Genomic DNA, 17485 nt, shown 5'->3' with positions numbered 1-17485 from the left:
CCGTTGGACATCGTTGGACACCGTTGGACACCGTGGGACAACGTGGGACAACGTGGGACAACGTGGGACAACGTGGGACAACGTGGGACAACGTGGGACACCGTTGGACACCGTGGGACACCGTTGGACAACGTGGGACAACGTGGGACAACGTGCGACAACGTGGGACAACGTGGGACACCGTTGGACACCGTGGGACACCGTTGGACACCGTTGGACATCGTTGGACACCGTGGGACAACGTGGGACAACGTGGGACAACGTGGGAAACCATGGAACAACGTGGGACAACGTGGGACAACGTGGGACAACGTCGGACAACGTGGGACACCGTTGGACATCGTTGGACACCGTGGGACAACGTGGGACAACGTGGGACAACTTGGGACACCGTTGGACACCGTGGGACACCGTTGGACAACGTGGGACAACGTGGGACAACGTGGGACAACGTGGGACAACGTGGGACAACGTGGGACAACGTGGGACAACGTGGGACACCGTTGGACACCGTGGGACACCGTTGGACAACGTGGGACAACGTGGGACAACGTGGGACAACGTGGGACAACGTGGGACACCGTTGGACACCGTGGGACACCGTTGGACACCGTTGGACATCGTTGGACACCGTGGGACAACGTGGGACAACGTGGGACAACGTGGGAAACCATGGAACAACGTGGGACAACGTGGCACAACGTGGGACAACGTGGGACACCGTTGGACATCGTTGGACAACGTGGGACATCGTGGGACAACGTGGGACAACTTGGGACAACGTGGGACAACGTGGGACAACGTGGGACACCGTTGGACACCTTGGGACACCGTTGGACACCGTTGGACATCGTTGGACACCGTGGGACAACGTGGGACAACGTGGGACAACGTGGGACAACGTGGGAAACCATGGAACAACGTGGGACACCGTTGGACACCGTGGGACAACGTGGGACAACGTGGGACAACGTGGGACAACGTGGGACAACGTAGGACAACGTGGGACAACGTGGGACACCGTTGGACATCGTTGGACACCGTGGGACACCGTTGGACAACGTGGGACAACGTGGGACAACGTGGGACAACGTGGGACAACGTGGGACACCGTTGGACACCGTGGGACACCGTTGGACACCGTTGGACATCGTTGGACACCGTGGGACAACGTGGGACAACGTGGGACAACGTGGGAAACCATGGAACAACGTGGGACAACGTGGGACAACGTGGGACAACGTCGGACAACGTGGGACACCGTTGGACATCGTTGGACACCGTGGGACAACGTGGGACAACGTGGGACAACGTGGGACACCGTTGGACACCGTGGGACACCGTTGGACAACGTGGGACAACGTGGGACAACGTGGGACAACGTGGGACAACGTGGGACAACGTGGGACAACGTGGGACAACGTGGGACAACGTGGGACACCGTTGGACACCGTGGGACACCGTTGGACAACGTGGGACAACGTGGGACAACGTGGGACAACGTGGGACAACGTGGGACACCGTTGGACACCGTGGGACACCGTTGGACATCGTTGGACACCGTGGGACAACGTGGGACAACGTGGGACAACGTGGGAAACCATGGAACAACGTGGGACAACGTGGGACAACGTGGGACAACGTGGGACACCGTTGGACATCGTTGGACAACTTGGGACATCGTGGGACAACGTGGGACAACGTGGGACAACGTGGGACAACGTGGAACACCGTTGGACACCGTGGGACACCGTTGGACACCGTTGGACATCGTTGGACACCGTGGGACAACGTGGGACAACGTGGGACAACGTGGGAAACCATGGAACAACGTGGGACACCGTTGGACACCGTGGGACAACGTGGGACAACGTGGGACAACGTGGGACAACGTGGGACAACGTAGGACAACGTGGGACAACGTGGGACACCGTTGGACATCGTTGGACAACGTGGGACATCGTGGGACACCGTTGGACACCGTTGGACACCGTTGGACACCGTTGGACATCGGTGGACATCGTGGGACACCGTTGGACACCGTTGGACATCGTTGGACACCGTTGGACACCGTTGGACATCGTTGGACACCGTTGGACACCGTAGGACAACGTGGGACAACGTGGGACAACGTGGGACAACGTGGGACAACGTGGGACAACGTGGGACAACGTGGGACAACGTGGGACAACGTGGGACACCGTTGGACACCGTGGGACACCGTTGGACACCGTTGGACATCGTTGGACACCGTGGGACAACGTGGGACAACGTGGGACAACGTGGGAAACCATGGAACAACGTGGGACAACGTGGGACAACGTGGGACAACGTGGGACACCGTTGGACATCGTTGGACAACTTGGGACAACGTGGGACAACGTGGGACAACGTGGGACACCGTTGGACACCGTGGGACACCGTTGGACACCGTGGGACACCGTTGGACACCGTTGGACACCGTTGGACACCGTTGGACACCGTTGGACACCGTTGGACATCGGTGGACATCGTGGGACACCGTTGGATACCGTTGGACATCGTTGGACACCGTTGGACACCGTTGGACATCGTTGGACACCGTTGGACACCGTAGGACGACGTTGGACATCGTTGGACATCGTGGGACACCGTTGGACATCGTTGGACAACGTTGGACAACGTTGGACACCGTTGGACACCGTTGGACATCGTTGGACACCGTTGGACACCGTTGGACAGCGTGGGACACCGTTGGACATCGTTGGACACCGTTGGACACCGTTGGACATCGTTGGACATCGTTGGACACCGTTGGACGACGTTGGACACCGTTGGACATCGTTGGACATCGTTGGACATCGTGGGACATCGTTGGACATCGTGGGACACCGTTGGACATCGTTGGACACCGTTGGACACCGTTGGACATCGTTGGACATCGTGGGACACCGTTGGACATCGTTGGACACCGTTGGACAACGTTGGACAACGTTGGACAACGTTGGACAACGTTGGAGACCGTTGGACGACGTTGGACACCGTTGGACATCGTTGGACATCGTGGGACATCGTGGGACACCGTTGGACATCGTTGGACATCGTTGGACACCGTTGGACACCGTTGGACATCGTGGGACATCGTTGGACATCGTTGGACACCGTTGGACACCGTTGGACACCGTTGGACATCGTTGGACATCGTTGGACATCGTGGGACACCGTTGGACGACGTTGGACATCGTTGAACATCGTTGGACATCGTTGGACATCGTTGGACAACGTTGGACAACGTTGGACATCGTTGGACATCGTTGGACACCGTTGGACACCGTTGGACACCGTTGGACACCGTTGGACATCGTTGGACATCGTTGGACATCGTGGGACACCGTTGGACATCGTTGGACACCGTTGGACACCGTTGGACATCGTTGGACACCGTTGGACACCGTTGGACGACGTTGGACACCGTTGGACATCGTTGGACTTCGTTGGACATCGTGGGACACCGTTGGACATCGTTGGACACCGTTGGACACCGTTGGACACCGTTGGACATCGTTGGACACCGTTGGACACCGTTGGACATCGTTGGACATCGTTGGACAGCGTGGGACACCGTTGGACACCGTTGGACATCGTGGGACACCGTTGGACATCGTTGGACATCGTGGGACACCGTTGGACGACGTTGGACATCGTTGGACATCGTTGGACATCGTTGGACATCGTGGGACACCGTTGGACATCGTTGGACATCGTTGGACACCGTTGGACACCGTTGGACGACGTTGGACACCTTTGGACATCGTTGGACATCGTTGGACACCGTTGGACACCGTTGGACACCGTTGGACACCGTTGGACATCGTTGGACATCGTTGGACAGCGTGGGACACCGTTGGACACCGTTGGACATCGTTGGACATCGTGGGACACCGTTGGACATCGTTGGACATCGTTGGACATCGTTGGACATCGTGGGACACCGTTGGACGACGTTGGACACCGTTGGACGACGTTGGACATCGTTGGACATCGTGGGACACCGTTGGACACCGTTGGACATCGTGGGACACCGTTGGACATCGTGGGACACCGTTGTACGACGTTGGACACCGTTGGACATCGTGGGACATCGTTGGACATCGTGGGACATCGTTGGACATCGTTGGACATCGTTGGACATCGGTGGACATCGTGGGACACCGTTGGACACCGTTGGACACCGTTGGACATCGTTGGACATCGTTGGACATCGTTGGACATCGTTGGACATCGTTGGACACCGTTGGACATCGTGGGACACCGTTGGACACCGCTGGACATCGTTGGACACCGTTGGACTTCGTTGGACATCGTTGGACATCGTGGGACACCGTTGGACACCGTTGGACATCGTGGGACACCGTTGGACGACGTTGGACATCGTTGGACATCGTTGGACACCGTTGGACATCGTGGGACGCCGTTGGACACCGTTGGACATCGTTGGACACCGTTGGACATCGTGGGACACCGTTGGACACCGTTGGACATCGTTGGACACCGTTGGACGACGTTGGACACCGTTGGACATCGTGGGACATCGTTGGACATCGTGGGACACCGTTGGACATCGTGGGACACCGTTGGACACCGTTGGACGACGTTGGACATCGTGGGAGACCGTTGGACATCGTTGGACATCGTTGGACATCGTGGGACACCGTTGGACATCGTTGGACATCGTGGGACACCGTTGGACACCGTTGGACACCGTTGGACATAGTTGGACATCGTTGGACATCGTTGGACATCGTGGGACACCGTTGGTCATCGTGGGACACCGTTGGACACCATTGGACACCGTTGGACACCGTTGGACGACGTTGGACATCGTGGGACATCGTGGGACACCGTTGGACATCGTTGGACACCGTTGGACACCGTTGGACATCGTTGGACATCGTTGGACATCGTGGGACACCGTTGGACACCGTTGGACATCGTGGGACACCGTTGGACGACGTTGGACATCGTTGGACATCGTTGGACACCGTTGGACACCGTTGGACACCGTTGGACACCGTTGGACATCGGTGGACATCGTTGGACATCGTGGGACACCGTTGGACACCGTTGGACATCGTTGGACATCGTTGGACATCGTGGGACACCGTGGGACACCGTTGGACATCGTTGGACATCGTTGGACACCGTTGGACACCGTTGGACACCGTTGGACACCGTTGGACACCGTCGGACATCGTTGGACATCGTGGGACACCGTGGGACACCGTTGGACATCGTTGGACATCGTGGGACACCGTTGGACACCGTTGTACACCGTTGGACACCGCTGGACATCGTTGGACATCGTGGGACACCGTTGGACACCGTTGGACACCGTTGGACACCGTTGGACACCGTTGGACGACGTTGGACACCGTTGGACATCGTGGGACACCGTTGGACACCGTTGGACACTGTTGGACAACGTGGGACAACGTGGGACAACGTGGGACAACGTGGGACAACGTGGGACAACGTGGGACAACGTGGGACACCGTTGGACGCCGTTGGACACCTTTGGACATCGTTGGACACCGTTGGACATCGTTGGACACCGTGGGACACCGTTGGACACCGTTGGACGACGTTGGACTTCGTTGGACACTGTTGGACACCGTTGGACACCGTTGGACATCGTGGAACACCGTTTTACGACGTTGGACATCGTTGGACATCGTTGGATACCGTTGGACACCGTTGGACACCGTTGGACACCGTTGGACATCGGTGGACATCGTTGGACACCGTTGGACATCGTTGGACACCGTGGGACACCGTTGGACACCGTTGGACGACGTTGGACTTCGTTGGACACTGTTGGACACCGTTGGACACCGTTGGACATCGTTGGACACCGTTGGACGACGTTGGACATCGTTGGACACCGTTGGACACCGTTGGACACCGTTGGACGACGTTGGACATCGTTGGACACCGTTGGACACCGTTGGACGACGTTGGACATCGTTGCACATCGTTGGACATCGTGGGACACCGTTGGACACCGTTGGACACCGTTGGACGACGTTGGACACCGTTGGACATCGTGGGACACCGTTGGACACCGTTGGACACCGTTGGACAACGTGGGACAACGTGGGACAACGTGGGACAACGTGGGACAACGTGGGACAACGTGGGACAACGTGGGACACCGTTGGACGCCGTTGGACACCGTTGGACATCGTTGGACACCGTTGGACATCGTTGGACACCGTGGGACACCGTTGGACACCGTTGGACGACGTTAGACTTCGTTGGACACTGTTGGACACCGTTGGACATCGTGGGACACCGTTGGACACCGTTGGACACCGTTGGACATCGTTGGACATCGTTGGACATCGTTGGACATCGTGGGACACCGTTGGACATCGTGGGACACCGTTGGACACCATTGGACACCGTTGGACACCGTTGGACGACGTTGGACATCGTGGGACATCGTGGGACACCGTTGGACATCGTTGGACACCGTTGGACACCGTTGGACATCGTGGGACATCGTTGGACATCGTGGGACACCGTTGGACATCGTGGGACACCGTTGGACACCGTTGGACGACGTTGGACATCGTGGGAGACCGTTGGACATCGTTGGACATCGTTGGACATCGTGGGACACCGTTGGACATCGTTGGACATCGTGGGACAACATGGGACATCGTTGGACAACGTGGGACAACGTGGGACAACGTGGGACACCGTTGGACGACGTTGGACATCGTGGGAGACCGTTGGACATCGTTGGACATCGTTGGACATCGTGGGACACCGTTGGACATCGTTGGACATCGTGGGACACCGTTGGACACCGTTGTACACCGTTGGACACCGCTGGACATCGTTGGACATCGTGGGACACCGTTGGACACCGTTGGACAACGTGGGACAACGTGGGACAACGTGGGACACCGTTGGACACCGTGGGACAACATGGGACATCGTTGGACAACGTGGGACAACGTGGGACAACGTGGGACACCGTTGGACGACGTTGGACATCGTGGGAGACCGTTGGACATCGTTGGACATCGTTGGACATCGTGGGACACCGTTGGACATCGTGGGACACCGTTGGACATCGTGGGACACCGTTGGACACCATTGGACACCGTTGGACACCGTTGGACGACGTTGGACATCGTGGGACATCGTGGGACACCGTTGGACATCGTTGGACACCGTTGGACACCGTTGGACATCGTGGGACATCGTTGGACATCGTGGGACACCGTTGGACATCGTGGGACACCGTTGGACACCGTTGGACGACGTTGGACATCGTGGGAGACCGTTGGACATCGTTGGACACCATTGGACACCGTTGGACACCGTTGGACGACGTTGGACATCGTGGGACATCGTGGGACACCGTTGGACATCGTTGGACACCGTTGGACACCGTTGGACATCGTGGGACATCGTTGGACATCGTGGGACACCGTTGGACATCGTGGGACACCGTTGGACACCGTTGGACGACGTTGGACATCGTGGGAGACCGTTGGACATCGTTGGACATCGTTGGACATCGTGGGACACCGTTGGACATCGTTGGACATCGTGGGACAACATGGGACATCGTTGGACAACGTGGGACAACGTGGGACAACGTGGGACACCGTTGGACGACGTTGGACATCGTGGGACATCGTGGGACACCGTTGGACATCGTTGGACACCGTTGGACACCGTTGGACACCGTTGGACATCGTTGGACACCGTTGGACATCGTGGGACACCGTTGGACGACGTTGGACATCGTTGGACATCGTTGGACACCGTTGGACAACGTGGGACAACGTGGGACAACGTGGGACACCGTTGGACACCGTGGGACAACATGGGACATCGTTGGACAACGTGGGACAACGTGGGACAACGTGGGACACCGTTGGACGACGTTGGACATCGTGGGAGACCGTTGGACATCGTTGGACATCGTTGGACATCGTGGGACACCGTTGGACATCGTTGGACATCGTGGGACACCGTTGGACACCGTTGTACACCGTTGGACACCGCTGGACATCGTTGGACATCGTGGGACACCGTTGGACACCGTTGGACAACGTGGGACAACGTGGGACAACGTGGGACAACGTGGGACAACGTGGGACAACGTGGGACAACGTGGGACACCGTTGGACGCCGTTGGACACCGTTGGACATCGTTGGACACCGTTGGACATCGTTGGACACCGTGGGACACCGTTGGACACCGTTGGACGACGTTGGACTTCGTTGGACACTGTTGGACACCGTTGGACACCGTTGGACATCGTTGGACACCGTTGGACGACGTTGGACATCGTTGGACATCGTTGGACACCGTTGGACACCGTTGGACATCGGTGGACATCGTTGGACATCGTGGGACACCGTTGGACACCGTTGGACATCGTTGGACATCGTTGGACATCGTTGGACACCGTTGGACATCGTTGGACATCGTTGGACACCGTTGGACACCGTTGGACGACGTTGGACATCGTTGCACATCGTTGGACACCGTTGGACACCGTTGGACAACGTGGGACAACGTGGGACAACGTGGGACACCGTTGGACACCGTGGGACAACATGGGACATCGTTGGACAACGTGGGACAACGTGGGACAACGTGGGACAACGTGGGACAACGTGGGACACCGTTGGACACCGTTGGACACCGTTGGACACCGTTGGACACCGTTGGACACCGTTGGACATCGTTGGACACCGTTGGACATCGTTGGACACCGTTGGACGACGTTGGACACCGTTGGACACCATTGGACACCGTTGGACACCGTTGGACGACGTTGGACATCGTGGGACATCGTGGGACACCGTTGGACATCGTTGGACACCGTTGGACACCGTTGGACATCGTGGGACATCGTTGGACATCGTGGGACACCGTTGGACATCGTGGGACACCGTTGGACACCGTTGGACGACGTTGGACATCGTGGGAGACCGTTGGACATCGTTGGACATCGTTGGACATCGTGGGACACCGTTGGACATCGTTGGACATCGTGGGACACCGTTGGACACCGTTGGACACCGTTGGACATCGTTGGACACCGTTGGACATCGTGGGACACCGTTGGACGACGTTGGACATCGTTGGACATCGTTGGACACCGTTGGACACCGTTGGACACCGTTGGACATCGTGGGACACCGTTGGACACCGTTGTACACCGTTGGACACCGCTGGACATCGTTGGACATCGTGGGACACCGTTGGACACCGTTGGACAACGTGGGACAACGTGGGACAACGTGGGACAACGTGGGACAACGTGGGACAACGTGGGACAACGTGGGACACCGTTGGACGCCGTTGGACACCGTTGGACATCGTTGGACACCGTTGGACATCGTTGGACACCGTGGGACACCGTTGGACACCGTTGGACGACGTTGGACTTCGTTGGACACTGTTGGACACCGTTGGACACCGTTGGACATCGTTGGACACCGTTGGACGACGTTGGACATCGTTGGACATCGTTGGACACCGTTGGACACCGTTGGACACCGTTGGACACCGTTGGACATCGGTGGACATCGTTGGACATCGTGGGACACCGTTGGACACCGTTGGACATCGTTGGACATCGTTGGACATCGTTGGACACCGTTGGACATCGTTGGACATCGTTGGACACCGTTGGACACCGGGGGACACCGTAGAATGCGAGCGTTTTAGGCTTAATTAATCGTAAGATAGATACCTATGTTAAGTTCATTGTGAGCTCATTCTGTACAACGATACTTATCCATCTTGGAACGAAAAATTGTACCCGCGATTTGTCGGTTCGCGATCACTCAGTTCTTTCAAACTGTCGCGTGGCGTACTCGCTCGCGCGTATCCCGGGTACGTGCGGGTCAACGTGCACTGGAAAACTCTTTGGATTCGTAAGGCGGCCCAAGCACACCTCAGTCTTGGTGACTGCTCGACGACTGCTCGACGTTCGCACCGAATCGCGGGAGTTGTCGTCGCGCCGCTGATGCTTCCGAATCTGTTGGGGATTCAGTCGTGGATCTGCACTCCTGTCCGATTGGTACTTCGGTACTCGGGCAGGGACCTGTAATTTCACGTCCTCCGTAATTCTGTTCGGGCCCGCGGGGGTGGGCCCCACTGTTCAGTTGAGGCTTCTGCCTTCGTAATTCTGTTCAGCGGCCCCTCCCCGGGTTCCACATGTTCAGTTGGAGTGTGTTAAGTTGCCGGCCTATGTGCTGGATCCACGGCTGGATCACCAGCGGATCACTGGCATCATCGGTCGGCGCCATCGACCGCGACTCGTATAAGTTTCGAACGGCGAAGCAGGAATCGAGTTATGGTCAATACTTGGGCTTTCCGCTAATCCTTCGGGTTATCCGGTGCACCGGGGTACGTCGCATAAGTTCGTTAGTTCGTTCGTTAGCTTCATTTTCTTTCATTCGTTCCAAGTTAGATAAATGTGTCTTTGATACCGAATGCTGCCAGTAGGGGTACCAATTATTGTACAATATTTGTACTGATCTATGTAATCGGTATGTGGGAGATAGCTGTGGCGTTATGTATGCTTTGCTCCACGTTTGTAAAGATTCATGTAAGCGCTGCGTTGGAAATATGTGTTTCGCAGTTAGGGTACGAAACAACTATTTCTGTACGCAGGCCCATGGTCAAGTAGAGTCGTAACACGACATTCTGCCAATGGGTTGAATGTCGAGATGGATGTATAAAGATAAAGAAGCCATGGGCGTGTCTCTTGCGTAGTCACCTCCGCGTGGTGAGACCTGGTAATTGGCATCGTTTTCCAAAAAATTAATCAGTTGATTAATCTTTGGAAAACGATACCAAGCTAAGAACTACGCAGCAGTCCGGTTTGGATCTCCAAATGCCGCGAACAGAATTTTGGATGATACAGACTGGGCTGCACCGTAGGTCATCGTGGGACAACGTTGGACAACGAAGGTCAACGTTGGACAACGTGGGACAACGTTGGACAACGTGGGACAACGTGGGACAACGTGGGACAACGTGGTACAACGTGGGACAACGTTGGACAACAAAATTCGAATTTAAAAATTTGAAGATTTGAAAATTCAAATTTGACTATTTGAATTTTTGAAAATTTGAAAATTTGAAAATTCAAATTTGAAAATTTGAAAATTCAAATTTGAATATTCAAATTTGAAAACTCAAATTTGAAAATTTAAAAATTCAAATTTGAAAATTCAAATTTAAAAATTCAAATTTGAAAATTCAAATTTGAAAATTCAAATTCGAAAATTCAAATTTAAAAGTTCAAATTTCAAAAGTCAAATTTAAAAATTCAAATTTGAAAATTCAAAAATTCAAATTTGAAAATTCAAATTTGAAAATTCAAAAATTCAAATTTGAAAATTCAAATTTGAAAATTCAAATTTGAAAATTCAAATTTGAAAATTCAAATTTGAAAATTCAAAATTGAAAATTCAAATTTGAAAATTTAAAAATTCAAATTTGAAATTTCAAATTTGAAAATTCAAATTTGAATATTTGAAAATTCAAATTTGAAAATTCAACATTGAAAATTCAAATTTGAAAATTTAAAAATTCAAATTTGAAATTTCAAATTTGAAAATTCAAATTTGAATATTTGAAAATTCAAATTTGAAAATTTAAAAATTCAAATTTGAAAATTCAAATTTAAAAATTCAAAATTTGAAAATTTGAAAATTCAAATTTGAAAATTTGAATATTCAAATTTGAATATTTGAAAATTCAAATTTGAAAATTAAAAAATTCAAATTTGAAAATTCAAATTTGAAAATTTAAAAATTCAAATTTGAAAATTCAAATTTGAAAATTTAAAAATTCAAATTTGAAAATTCAAATTTGAAAATTTAAATTTAAAAATTCAAATTTGAATATTTGAAAATTCAAATTCGAAAATTCAAATTTGAAAATTTAAAAATTCAAATTTGAAAATTCAAATTTAAAAATTCAAATTTGAAAATTCAAATTTGAAAATTCAAATTTGAAAATTCAAATTTGAAAATTCAAATTTAAAAATTCAAATTTAAAAATTCAAATTTGAAAATTCAAATTTAAAAATTCAAATTTGAAAATTCAAATTCGAAAATTCAAATTTAAAAATTCAAATTTGAATATTAGAAAATTCAAATTTGAAAATTTAGAAATTCAAATTTGAAAATTCAAATTTAAAAATTCAAATTTGAATATTTGAAAATTCAAATTTGAAAATTTAAAAATTCAAATTTGAAAATTTAAAAATTCAAATTTGAAAATTCAAATTTGAATATTTGAAAATTCAAATTTGAAAATTTAAAAATTCGAATTTGAAAATTCAAATTTGAAAATTCAAATTTAAAAATTCAAATTTAAAAATTCAAATTAGAAAATTCAAATATGAAAATTCAAATTTGAATATTTGAAAATTCAAATTTGAAAATTCAAATTGAAAAATTCAAATTTGAATATTTGAAAATTCAAATTTGAAAATTTAAAAATTCAAATTTGAAAATTCAAATTTAAAAATACAAATTTAAAAATTCAAATTTGAAAATTCAAATTTGAATATTTCAAAATTCAAATTTGAAAATTTAAAAATTCAAATTTGAAAATTCAAATTTGAAAATTCAAATTTAAAAATTCAGCTTTAAAAATTCAAATTAGAAAATTCAAATATGAAACTTCAAATTTGAAGTCCCGGCCACCAGCGACTGTCCAAAAACCGTGGGCAGATAGGATGGGAGTCGCGCCGAAATCGGGCAGCGGTGGCACCGTTAAAAAGCCATTCAGGAAGGAAAAGACGTCGCCAACAGTCAAGCTCCCTCGCGCACCGAGTACATCCGCGGTAACACTGACGCTAAGCGAGGGAGCCAACATGTCGTATGCCGACGTCGTAACGACGGCCAGAAGAGCTATCCCCCTCGGCGAGATAGGCGTGCAGGCCGTCACGATGAAGAAGGCGGTGACGGGCGCCATCGTCATCAGAGTCCCGAGGGACAAGGACAGAGAAAAGGCGTCGATCCTTGCGACGCGCCTGGCAGACGTTCTGGACCCGACCAAGGTAAGGGTCGGAACTCCCACGATCAAAGCCGAGCTGAGGGTCACCAATGTGGACATCTCAATGGGCAAGGAGGAGCTGCGTCAGGCTCTGGCCTTGGCCGCGGGATGCAGCAGCGAGGATGTTCGGATCGGCGAGATCGGCGTCTCCAGGGGCGGACTCGGATCGGCATGGGTCAGGTGTCCGGCGGCCGGTGCCCGCAAGCTAGCTCAGGCGGGCAGGGTGGTCTTGGGGTGGTCCATCGCGAGGGTCTCTGCCATACCGAAGAGACCCTTACAGTGCTTCAAGTGCCTGGAGTTGGGGCACGTACGGGCAACTTGCACGTCCGCCGAGGATAGAAGCCGTCTTTGCTACAGGTGCGGTGAAAGCGGGCACCGCGCCAGGGGATGTCCCACCTTGGCGCCGAAATGTCCCTTATGCGAGCGGCTGGGAGCTCCATCCGGACACAGGATGGGCGGAGTGGCATGTGCCCCCCCGAAAATCAAGAGAAGTAAGGGGCAGCTTACCCGTCGGTCTGCCGCCGCCGCCGACACAATTATCACTACCATCGCCGGCGGCAACGAGAACTACGGCGGAAACGCTACCGGGGCGGAGTCACCATCAGCAGTGACGAGTGGCCGGGAGGGGGCCATGGAGCTGGCGGAGTAACTTCAACCGCCTGCTCCAATGTAACATAGGAAGAGCCAGACGGGCGCAGGACCTGCTTCTCCAGGCTATACGGGAGAATCGGGTCGCACTCGCTGTGGTGGCTGAACCATACCGCGTCCCCGACGCCCCCAACTGGATCGGGGACCTGAACGGATCTACAGCCATAACATGGACGCCGGCGTTGTGTTCGCCCGGCGCCCTGCTGGATCGCGGTGACGGCTTCGTCGCCGTCGAGTGGAACGGGATCGCGATAGTGGGCATTTACGTCTCGCCCAACAGCGGAGTGGCCTCGTTCGGGGACTTCCTGGACGAGGTCGGTGACTGCGTTCGTAGATGCATGCCTCGTCAGGTACTCGTCCTTGGGGACTTCAACGCGCGCTCGTCGCAATGGGGGGACACCAGGACGGACTCCCGCGGAAGGATGCTGACAGACTGGGCCGCGGCGCTCGGACTGGTCCTGGTGAACAGGGGCACAACTAGCACCTGCGTGGCGTGGAGGGGATCGTCCATCGTCGACGTTACCTGGGCTACCGCCGGGCTCTACCGAAAGATCCACGGATGGAGAGTGGCCGACAGAATGGAGACCTTATCGGACCACCTCTATATAATGATGGAAATGGAGGGGGAGGCCGACGCGCGCGACAGCGGTGCCCGACGACAACGAGAGGAGAACCGGTCCCGTCGACCACCACCACCCACACCTAGGTGGCGCTTGAAGGAGAGGGACAAGGACATGCTGCGGGCGGCGGTCACTGTCTCCGCCTGGAGCTGGGACGCACGGGGGGACAACACCACAACCCCCCCCCCACCGCCACCTCCACATTGGGTAGCGTCGACGAGGAGGCTGACGAACTCCACGGATACATGATCGCGGCATGCGACGCCTCTATGCCGCGCTCCGCCCCGGGAAACAGAGGCGACCGTTCCGTGTATTGGTGGACACCGGAAATAGCCGATATGCGAGCGGGTTGCATGCGGGCCCGGAGAAGATTCGTAAGGGCGCGCCGCCGCAGACAGACACACGACGAGGAGGAGATCTCTCGCCGCTATGAAGAATACAGAGAGACGAGACGCGCTCTCCAACGGGAGATCAAACTAGCCAAGGCCCGGTGTTGGGATCGATTGATCGAATTGGTCGATTCAGATCCGTGGGGGAGGCCCTATCGCATCGTTACGAAGAAACTGCGACCTTCGGCCCCCCCGCTGACCGAAAACATGGATCCGGCGTTACTGGACAACGTCATCGGGACTTTGTTCCCACGGCGGGACAACAACGAGACGTCCGCGCCAGCCCCTACCACCATCGACGGGACGGCGCCGACGGATTGGAACGAGGAACTTCGAGTGACTGAGGAAGAGTTGCTCGAAGCCGCGAAGAAGATGGCATCCCGCGACGTGGCGCCGGGTCCGGACGGGATCCCGGGCCGAGTCTGGACGGAGTCGATCGACACCTTGGCTCCCCGTTTGCGGCACCTGTTCTCCAGGTGCCTGAAGGAGGGCGCCTATCCTCGGGCGTGGCGCACGGCGAAACTCGTGTTGCTACGGAAGGAGGGTCGACCGCCGGACGCGCCATCGGCATACAGGCCGGTGTGTCTTCTCGACGAGGTGGGTAAACTCTTCGAGAGGATCATAGTCGCCCGCCTGGAGGCACACATGGGGAGACGGATTCCCGGATGGCACGATAGCCAATTTGGATTTCGCCGGGGCCGCTCGACCGTGGACGCGGTAAAGAGGCTGAGATCCATGGCGGAGGACATGGTCGCGCGAGAAGGGGTGGCGGTAGCCGTCTCCTTGGACATCTCCAACGCTTTCAATAGCATTCCTTGGAGCAGGATCGTGGAGGCGCTGCGACACTTCGAGTCCCCGCCATACCTCGTCAGGGTGATTCAGGCCTATCTGAACGATAGGTGGATCACCTACACAGGCAGAAACGGCGTGAAGGAGCGAAGACCGGTGGAGCGCGGCGTGCCGCAGGGCTCGGTACTCGGACCGATTCTGTGGGTCACTGCCTATGACTCGGTCCTCCGAAGTCCCATGCCGCCGGGGGCTGGCATGATATGCTACGCGGATGACACGCTGGTGCTGGCCAGCGGACGATGGTGGAACGACGCCGCATGCCTGACTGAGACCGCCGTGGCATGCGCGGTGCACGCCATTCGAAGACTCGGCTTGAGCGTGTCGCCGGCGAAATCGGAAGCCCTGTGGTTCTACGACCAACGACGCAGAGGAACGCCGCCTGCGGAGCTGTCGACTATAGTCATCGACGGAGAAGAGGTCCCTGTGGGACACCGGATGAAGTACTTGGGCTTGATCGTCGACAGTAAGTGGACGTTCGAGCCACACTTTGAGTACTTAGCCCCGAAAGTAACGGCCGCAGCCAACGCGCTGTGCGGCCTTTTACCTAACATCGGCGGGGCAGGATTGGGAGTCCGCCGGCTCTACGAAGGAGTGATCAGGTCACGAGTCCTTTACGGAGCGCCCGTATGGGCCGATGATCTGGCGGTGAGCCGGCGTAACCGGACTCTGGTGAGAAGGCTCCACAGGACGATCGCCATCCGGGCAGCGAGGGGATACAGGACGGTGTCCTACGCGACAGCGACCGTGCTGGCCGCGTCCCCCCCGTTCGAGCTACAGGCCCTTGCCCTTCGCCGGGTGTACGAACACCGGAGGGCCGCGACCTTGGACCGACGTGCCACGCCGACGGCACCAACCGTGGACGTTCGGGAGGAAACAAGACTAGAAGCATGGGAGCGGTGGCACTCGCAGCTGTTGGAAGAGGATGCGATGCGCCCTCATCGGGCCGTCCGCGCCGTCCTGCCCAACTGGGACAAGTGGAGAGACAAAGGCGGGGTCCCGCTCACATTCAGGACGACTCAGGTGCTCACCGGCCACGGGGTGTTCGGCGATTACCTGCTCAAGATCCGGCGAGAGGTGGCGACCATCTGTCACCACTGTGGGGAGGAGGAGGACACGGCGCGGCACACGCTGGAGGCTTGCCCGGCGTGGGAGGTACCGCGACGTGTCTTACGACTCGAGATCGGCGAGAGATTGGCCCCCGAGACGCTCATCGAAGCTATGCTCAGGGGGCCCCAGGAGTACAGAGCCGTCCGCACCTTCTGCGAGCAAGTTATGCTCGTGAAGGAGCGGGCGGAGAGAGAAAGAGAGAAAGCCCAGCATACCAGCAGGGCGCGGCAACAAGGAGTCTCCGCGCGTCACGGACTGGCGGTACCGCCGCCGTGAACGCGCCCAGGGAGTCATCGAGGAAGTAACAAGACCCAAGGAAAGGGGCGCTAGGGGGCGTGGTCCCCCCTGGCGGCCCCGATCTTCTGTCTAACAAGGAAGTCTCCCGCCCAGCAGGGAGATAGACGGCGAGGAGCGCTTGGTAGTATTCGCAAGAGACCCTGAGCCCTCCTCGAACAGCCGTCTGGAAGACCACCGTGGAGTTTTAGTCGGTAAGAGTCCGACACTTCCCATGCTGCTCGCAGCTGGGAGTCCATGAGGATTTCTCCACGAAAAAAAAAAAAAAAAAAAAAAAAAAGGTTGGGGTTAGGTTGGGGTTAGGTTGGGGTTAGGTTGGGGTTAGGTTGGGGTTAGGTTGGGGTTAGGTTGGGGTTAGGTTGGGGTTAGGTTGGGGTTAGGTTGGGGTTAGGTTGGGGTTAGGTTGGGGTTAGGTTGGGGTTAGGTTGGGGTTAGGTTGGGGTTAGGTTGGGGTTAGGTTGGGGAGCATGAGGCGGGCATGGGTT

Source organism: Bombus terrestris, chromosome 3 (genome assembly GCF_910591885.1).
Source record: "Bombus terrestris chromosome 3, iyBomTerr1.2, whole genome shotgun sequence".
NCBI classification, from domain to species: Eukaryota; Metazoa; Arthropoda; class Insecta; order Hymenoptera; family Apidae; genus Bombus; species Bombus terrestris.
The sequence above is the reverse complement of the archived record's forward strand: the minus strand, read 5'-3'. Positions refer to the sequence as shown.